The sequence below is a fragment of the Ruditapes philippinarum genome, unplaced genomic scaffold, assembly GCF_026571515.1.
Source record: "Ruditapes philippinarum isolate M1 unplaced genomic scaffold, ASM2657151v2 ctg3898_1_1_1_1, whole genome shotgun sequence".
Taxonomy (NCBI): Eukaryota; Metazoa; Mollusca; class Bivalvia; order Venerida; family Veneridae; genus Ruditapes; species Ruditapes philippinarum.
Window position 1 is genome coordinate 105,680 of NW_026861187.1, and position 9,680 is coordinate 115,359.

The following is a 9,680-nucleotide window of genomic DNA, read 5'->3' on the forward strand; positions in this document are numbered from 1 at the left end:
TGCAAAACATCACGAAATCTGTATTAGCGGAGGAATATTTGTTATATGACAAAAATATAAATCTTTATTTGATTTTTTTTTTTGATGAAAAACATAAAGATTACTACATAAATTAAGTTAAAAATGTTAAATACCTCTTCTTTTAAAGGCAAAGTATAAATATCTTGATAAATTTTGAGTCATTTTTCTAGAATTATATGATAAGATACTTTCAAACTTTGTGATTGTTGGCCAATGGCAAAAATAACATGGCAAATATTTTATTCTCTCTATAGTAATGGCAGACCAACAAGAAATGACATTCGTCCTCAATTTGATTAGAATTGCAAAAGGTACATAGTCGACTTTGCCTGAGTGTGTCGTCATATCTTCCAGTTTCAATACGTAAATTATGTGCTGATATTCTGTATTTAGTTAAAGCTATTATATAAAGATATTATTATACCTCGTCAATTATGTCACAGGTAACATCTCATTGAGAAGAAGTGTTGTGCTGTGTAACTCTTTTGCCCATTGATCTTTGCTGCAATTTCCTATTGGGCATAACTCGAAAAAGTCTAGCATGTATTAACTTTAAACTACATAGATTAATTAGATGTTATATTGGCAAAGGGCAATGTTTTATTAGTTATTGCCATTTCCTTTCTTTCAAATTTAATTTAAGTTTAGGGAAAAACTTATGATTATAAGTATTGAAGATTTAAATTTAAAATTTTAAATAAATAATGAAGTTACTTCATTAAGTGGGAGCCTGACTATTAACTAAGTTGTTGGTAATTAAGATAAAAATAGACACGGTGCCCCAATACTCACCGATTTGTCAATCTTATGTTTCTAGGTCAAATTTTTTTTCGCTACATGTGCCAAAGTTGAACTAAAAATCTTTAATAAGTAAAGGGCAAATACTACAAATGTGCAAAAGTACACATGCTGACCAACATTCTTGTAAACTTTCAGGCCTATAGGTCATAAACTTTTTGAGTTAACACAAGTTAAATATTTTTAAAATTTTTAGCTCACCTGTCACAAAGTGACAGGGTGAGCTTTTGTGATTGCTTTTCTTCCGGCGTCTGTAAACTTTTACTTTAAATGACATCTCCTCATAACCCATTAAGCCAATTTCATCCAAACTTCACAGGAATGTCACCTTTATAAATTGTTCAAAGATATTAATTCCATCGGAACTCTGGTTGCCATGGTAACCGAGAGAAAAAACTTAAAATAGCTTCTTTTAAAAAACCCTAAAGCTAAAGCTTAGATATTTTGCATGAAACATCATCTAGTTAGTGTCTACCAAGTTTGTTCAAATAAAAGCCCTTGGGTCAAAATTGGCCCTCCCCATGGGGGCATTGATTTTTCCTATATACATATAGTAAAAACTTAAAAAATCTTCTTTTAAAGAACCCAAAGAGCTAGAGTTAAGATATTAAGCATGAAACATCTTCTAATGAATGGCTACCAAGTTTGTTCAAATAAAAGCCCTGGGGTCAAAATTGGCCCTGCTCCAGGGGTCATTGATTTTCCCTATATGCATATAGTAAAAACTTAAAAATCTTCTTTTAAAACACCCAAAGAGCTAGAGCTAAAATATTTAGCATGAAACATGTTCTAATGGCGGCCCGGTGTCTACCAAGTTTGTTCAAATAAAAGCCTCTGGGTTAAAATTGGCCCTGGTGGGGGGTGGGGCAGGACGGCAGGTTGGAGGCCTATATACAGGTGAGCGACTCTTGTTAACTAAGTCAACGGCAATAACTTTAAAAATACTAAATTATCCACACTAAAATGCTTAAGTGCACAACTACTCATGCTGAGCAATATTCCTGTAAGGTTTCAGGACACCAGGTCTGGTCAAATACAAATTTTTTAGTTAGGTGTGACACAAGTTGAAAATTGGAAATTTTACTAATTCAAGTGCAATAACTGTAAAAATACTAAATATATCCACACAAAAATACCCAGGTGCACATCTACAGTCATGCTGATCAACATTCCTGAATGGTTTCATGACTCTAGGTTAAACATTTTTTATGTTTTGTGCGAAACAAGATTTTTACTAAGTCAAGGGCGATAACTCTAAAAATACTTGTCAGGGTATGAGATAAAAATAGTTGATGAAAATAAGAATATAAGCTATTGAAATAACTCTGTTGAAATGACTGTTTTGATATCAGACAAGTCTTATCAGGTAGTTACTATAGCAGTAACTGTTGTATCATAAAATTTATAATATCCATTGAACAATATTATGTAAGAAAAACAACTTTGTAAACTGGTCTTTTTGAGTGTTTTTCTTGTTGGATTCCAAGAAACCAAATAAAGTTGGCTTTTTTGTTGTTGTTGTTGTTGTTTTTTTTTTTTTAAAGTAAAACATAAAGATGGTCAATAACTATTTACAATGACCACAATTGTTTTTGACACTTTCTTAAACCTCTTAGTAATGTTAAGTGCTACTTGTACATGTACCAAAAAATATATATCATCAGTAAAAGTATCATCAGTAAAAGTATCATCAGAAAACTTCACAAAGCTTCATGAATATTTTTGTTTATCACATACATATAATAAATTTTGAATCCAGCTATCCTTTAAAATTTCAGTTTAAGCCTCAGATGGCTTTTGATGATATCACTTGACATTTTCGCAGTTGCATATAATTATTAAGTAGATTTATTTAGTATTTAGAATTATTTAGTATGTACTCTATAAGATTAAGGTGTGGGGTTTTGTTCACTCTATAAAATTTGGGTATGGGGTTTTGTCCACTCTATTAAATTTTGAAGTGTGGGGTTTTGACATGAAGGCTTTTGTCTGTCTTCCCGATTATGATAATGACTGTTCTGACCCAGACCGAAAACTCCTTATTGTCACACAGTACTCATTATCAGTTGAAGACAAGGCTAAATTTGTAACTAGTGTATAGATGACAATTACTTGATAAATTCTTATTCAAAAGATACTGTAGATGTTACAAGAGGTAGTGTCTTGGTAAGCTTTAAAGTAAATGGGTTATATTATAATGACTGTTACATTGTGTATTTCCAGTTGGAGTTTATGATTGGCATGATAACATTGGCGATGGAGAAAATGTTGACTGATCTTCCAGAGTTAATGAACGATGACCACCAGTTCTGTCACTTGGTGGACGAAGCTTCTGTTATTTGATATAAAGAGATACGTAGCTCATACCGGTACCCGGCAACATATCCTGGTAGTCTACATGTACTCTCACTTGATAAATATTTTCAAAAGTGGCTTCAGATTGAGAAAAAATGTAAGTACTTGTGTGTTATACAACCAATAAATGACAGGTAAGAGAATTGTTTTTGGTATGACATTGTTTTAAAAACATTTTGAAGTGAACATTGCCCTTCAAAAGGGTATAAAATGAGTGTGCAGGTGAAAGTCAAAATAAGTTTACATTTTGCAATAATTCCTTTCAATTTTATAATTAACTTCGCATAAAATGACAAATAACTCACATGGCCCAAACAAATTTCTGTAAATATCAAAACGGAATTTGCCTGTAACATTCAATTTAATAAAAAAGTGTGGGGCAGCCTTTTTATATTAGTGCAGATTGATATCTTTATCCAAAACATTTTCAAATATCAATTGTTGGTCAAACACCATTAGATAAGTCAATCTTTTGAAATATAGAGTCAATTTATCTCAACTTCACAATGAAAAATGAGCTTAATCTCATACCCATTTACTTGTATTGTTATATTTGATTGTAGTTAAATGATTGAGTGAAGTGTTCAATACTTTAAAAATTTTATGCCATTTTGATAAATGTATTCAGTTTCTTTTACATTATAACTGACAGTAAACTTCAACATAACTTTTTTCCCAGAACATGCAAGAATCATGAAACAAATTAATTAAAGAACTAAATTTATACACCAATAAGTTATACAGTATATATATATATATTTTACAGTTTGCCATAGAGAAGTTGGATGGCATGATGTCATCAACCAACAGCCTGGGATTCCCAGTATAGACAATAGGCTGACGTAGACGAGCTGAAAGTGCCCGAGTGTGGGGAAAGTTTCATGACTTTAATGCTTACTATTACAGGTATAATGCTTACAAATGTGTTCTATACTGGTTTTAATGGATGTAGTGATGGATATAAGATAGGTTTAAAAGTAACCTTGATGGGTGCAAAGCTGTTGTAACGCAACAATGTCAAAATACAATGTATCACAAACAGGAATAATATGATTTTTGTTTTCCAACAGTCATATTGTTAATAATAATACATTTGTAAGTTATAATATTGCAATTCCCTTATTCTTTAACATCATCTGAGAATTTTGGTAGGTTTAGCACTGATTTGGGTGCAAAGCTGTTTAAGCTTTTATTTGGAACTTAAAAAACATCTTTGTTTAATTTTATAGGAACTTTTCTTTGTTATTAGTTTTTAGCTTTGAGAGCTATTTTATGTACCTTCACCCCAGTGTCCAGTGTTGGCTTTTCCGTGATAACTTTCATTTAAGTTTTTTGTGTTGCAAGTTGGATCTACAAAAGTAACTGAAAGAAGGAAAATGGGTTTGCAAAAATTCACACACTTTGTTCTCTGTGGATTTATCTGATAAAAATGGGCAACAGGTCCCATAACTCTTTGAGTTAACTTTTTTACAGGGATTTATTGCTGCTTTACTCTCACACATTAAGAATATAGTTGAGGGTGCTTTCTTACGAACAGCTCTTGTTATCTTGTTACCATTAAGGCATTATAGATATTTAAAAAATCCACAAAAAATCACACTAAAATAAACTCAACCTAAATAATTGCTTGGCAAATTAAAACAAGATTTACCTTCAGGAGAATTGAGTTTGATTGATACATCTGTATTTTATCAACCATAACATCTGAAGGGGCCATCCTGAGATCATGTGATTTAGCATGCCTAAAAAGTCAACCTTGTTTATTTATTTACAGATAGATATAAGACATTGCCACATTCTTCACAGAAACTCAGTTTTCTTGACCTTCAACTTGAACTTTTAGAGGACTTCCGGGTGAGAATTATACAGGTCAAGGACAATACCCACAATCCCTTTCAGTGACTGTTTCTGTTCTATTTTAAAATACAGCACATTATGTAACAGAAGTCCTACGGAGAATGGAGTGAACTCGTGGTCAGTAACTTCTAATACTTAACATGTGTTTGCTAGAGTGTATGGAAATATTCATAGATTTTAATAATTATTCATGTTGTCTATAGTTAGTTGATAATCTTGCTGTATGGACATCTACATGTAGCTCTCATTTTGGAACTGACTTCTGTTAGTTGTTAGTTTAAAGGAATTCAATATAAGAATAATAAAATGTTAGGCTATGTATTAGCAAGCCACAGCTACAGATCAAAGTGATTGAGAATAACTATTGCATACACATAGTATTGGTCCAAATCTTTGCATGATATTGCTAAAAAAAAAAAGCAGCTGTAGATCCACTTCCTTTATATAATGTTTTATATTTAACTGTATTGAATGAAAGGAGATTAAAATTCAATATTTTTTTGTGGTTTATCCATAGACCTTTTTTGCACACAAAATCCCCAGAGACTGTACTATTAACCTGTTTGAGAGAAACAATATTTGACATGTATGATATTCTTTTCCAGTAATATATTTGAGCCGGTCATGACAAAACCAACATAATGGGTTTGCGACCAGCATGTATCCAGACCCAGCCTGCGCATCCGCGCAGTCTGATCAGGATTCATGCTGTTTTGCTTACCAACCCTATTACAAGTAGAGAAACTGATAGCGAACAGCATGGATCCTGATCAGAGCTGCGCGGATGCGCAGGCTGGTCTGGATCCGTGCTGGTCCGCAAACACACTATGTTTGGTTTTGTTCTGACGCGGCTCATTTTATAATATTCCCTGCAGTTTCGCAGTCAATGATAAATATAACATGTATATTTATAATATTACTTTTTCAGTTTTTTCCTGCAGTTTGCAATTTTAACAGAAATGGAAAATGCAGTGAACACGGAACTTCTGAGGTATGATAATATAAATTATAGGATATATTATTAAAAATTATTACCAATGGCAAATTTAACTGTTTAAAAATTATAAAAGTAAATGCTCTCCAAGCAGAAATATGCTACAGGAAGGTTTATAAGAATTGGCTTTACTTTATATATTTACTTTCACAGTTAATTTTGCTAAGAACAAGTAAAGTCATTCGGTACTTACCCCCTGATCTCACATTGCTTAGAACACGAATTTTTTTTTAATGTACTTGTAGTTAGATGTTAAGATGTTACAATTACGTTTTTTAAAATAATGAAAAAGTTAACATAGTTGACTTTTACTGAGTTTAAAAAAAACATGCATAATGTTCTTTGATAATTGATATGTATGTAATCAATGATAAAAACTACATTTTTATCATGCCAATGATAAGTTTATTTTTACTTATTTAACCTATCTTTACAAAGTTTAAACATCTGATAATTACAAGTTATAATTGACACCATTTTGTTAAAGTGCTATATAACATATTTCCAACAGTGTCATATTTTCCCTTGAAAAATTATTATGAATTGAAAAATAAAATTTTTTTATTTGTATGATTTTCTGTATATTCCTTTGATATTGACATTTTCAGTCTGCAGAGAGTGCTGATATTCCATTTGGTTATACAACAGTGTTTGAAGATATAATAGCATTATATGACCGACTAAGACAAGATATGTTGAAGGCCATAGTGAATCATGTATTTACTGATGTAAAAGCTCGCAGTAAACCATACAGGGATGACAGGTTACTCTCATTCTATTTATATGATATACTAAGGCAAAGAATCTGAAGTCTTCCTCGAACCTAGAAAGTTGCCATATGACATATACTATGTTGGTGTGATGTAAAACCCAACTAAAACAAATTGGATTGGTCCACAATGGGCACATTTTCAGTAAATATTTCAAATATTGATTAAAATAATAGAACTTTATCATTTGGATATTACACAATGTATTGCAAAATATTTCTTGAAAAAGAAATAATGATGGTGTTGCAAGTGTTGTACCTCTTTGTTTTGTGTTGTCATTTTGTGTTTGAGTTGCCAGTCTGTGTACATGTGGATTATAGCCGGTGGGATGATAACAGATGTTAAATGTTGCCAGGGATACAAGTATTAGAGTTATATACATGTATGTTGTAGATGGATATCCCTACCATATCAGAAGGATGTTCAACCTTTTGGTTTGTCTACATCAGCTTGTGAGATGTTTTACTTGTGTTGAAGGATCACTTGCTGGAAAGTTGGGGAGCTTATCAGTAAAACCGCTTTTTTTAATATGTTCTGGGAGAAGATGGCACAAGAACTTAACATTTTTATATATGAGGAGGTGAGTTTAGAATAAGAATGTACATGAAATACAATTTTGTCATCTATCATGCCTGAACAAATTCAATTAGTAGATCACAATGGAATTTTAGCATCTGTATAAATTGTACTTTACTTAAAATTGTCTAAAATAAATGTATCTCAGTCTTTTTTTTCACAGATCATCATGGTCTTTTTAACCTGTCAACTTAAACTTATCAACATAATTATGTAACATACAATGTATATTATTTGAAGCAATTAAGTGCTGCCATCACCTTCTTCTATTGATTAATGGAGTCATCAAGGAGAACATTGTTTATGATCATCAAATTTTCAGATTTTTTTAGTTCTGAGCATGGCTTTTTTTTCTTTGACCACACTGTGTCTACGCCATACATCCTCTACCATTTATTTTTTGTTACAGTAAGTAACAGAAAAAACAGGTCAGTACCGGTGTCCAAAAATACCTGTTGCACTATTTGATTGTTCAAACTTTTACAAATTTATGTGGATGTTAGATTTTTTGTTGCCTTTATTACAGGTGATTTTAAGGAACAGGTTTAAACCAGGTGGTGCAGTACAGCTACAATTTGACATGTACAGAAACATGTTTCCCTTGTTTTGGGGAATATACTCCAAAAACCTGACAGCTATTTAAGAGTAAGTGCATTTCTCTTTTTATGAAACTAGCTCATGTATGTTAAGTCTCAAAAAAAAGTCACTTGTGTTATGACCTTGATCCCAGTGAAAACTGAATGTTAATTTCATTTTAAGACTTGTTATGTATATCAATCAACTAGCAATAAAAGCTGTGTTTTAATGTACAGTGATATGACTAGAAGAATTATCCCAGGAAAGACAGTTTTACAATGTATTACAATATTACACTGGACCATAGATTAAATTTGTTCTTGCAGATCAAGTCATGGATACAAGTGTATGTGTTATAAAAATTTAATCAAATAAAAACACAAAAACAGAATGTATACTTTTATAATTTGCACCAAGCTTTCTGACTCCCCCTGAGATTATATTACAGACTGGGGTAAAAAATAATTTTTCCAAAAAAATTTAAATCCTGATTTTCTTTAATAATTTAGTCACTTTTTGGGCATGTTACATATCTCTTTCTTTTCATTTTTTTTAAAATTAGACCCCTTTTGAAAATTTTTACAAAAAAAAAGATAGGGTTGCATTTAGATTTATTATTTCACCCAAATTGCTATCATTTATTTTTCCCAAAAAATATTTTTTGGAATAGAGATAAACTGGAAAAATCGGCAAAAAGTTGGTTTTCCCCTCCCAAACCCAAAGGTTTTACACAAACTTTTACAGTTAAAAACAAATACCTACATAAAAGATTTTAAAGGGGAACTTATTTAATTTACTCTATTTTAAAAAACTGCATTTTTGAAAACTATAATGGGGAAAAAATTAGTTTGTAACCCCAGAATTAGAATAGAAAAATTACCCCACTTTTGCTCTGGATAACATAGATTTTACTATGTTTTCTATATTTATCATTACACATTGTATTTCTGTATTTATTACCTTGTTTTTAATTGTTTTTGTCTCAATATTTCAGAGTGAAAGAAGCCTGCACAATTCTGAATTTGAATGTGGGTTCAGCCATTTTACTGAAGGAAGTTTTAAAGTCAGCCCTACATGTAGCAAAGAAAAGATGTTGACAAGATAACAGAGGCTCGAACTGCTCTACAAGATGTAGGAGTTTTATAAACTGACACTTGAACAGGCAGAACTTGTGCTGAATCTGAGGACTAACCTTACAACATAGCACTGGGTGTGCTAGATATGTAGAAGTGGAACATATATTATATAATTTTGAGAATGCTATATGATATATGTAGAGATTATGCATTTGAAATATTTTATGGAAATGGTGCGTGTGATATCTATGTGCTTTACTTGTGATGTTCTTAAAGAGTTAAACAGCAAACTGTACAAATATATGAACAGTAGGATCTTCTTTTATACCCTCATTGACTAGTTTTAGATATAGAATTTTATTTGATACTATTGTCTGTCTGTCAGTCCATCAGTCTGTTTTTCCATTTCATCCTTGGAGAAATAACCCAGAATTTTATTGGACTACAATTAAGGATAACTTAAGTACATTATGTAGCAAATATGAAATGTTATAATTTAAAATCTGGTCAAAGTTTTGTATTTAGTTTATCAGAAACTTGCTGACATCTACAAATATTTTTAAAAATATGCAAAGTGAAAACCCCAATGTGACCTTATTACTGACTATCATTGTAAAATGTTTTCTAACAGTGTATCTCAGATTAGCGACCCAGGAT

At 31.5% G+C, this 9,680-nt stretch overlaps 1 pseudogene; it reads left to right on the plus strand.

Annotated features, from left to right (window-relative positions):
• LOC132714772 (RAD50-interacting protein 1-like) overlaps window positions 1-9,340 on the plus strand; it is a 35,134-nt pseudogene extending 25,794 nt beyond the window's left edge.
• Window positions 9,341-9,680: the final 340 nt, after the last annotated feature.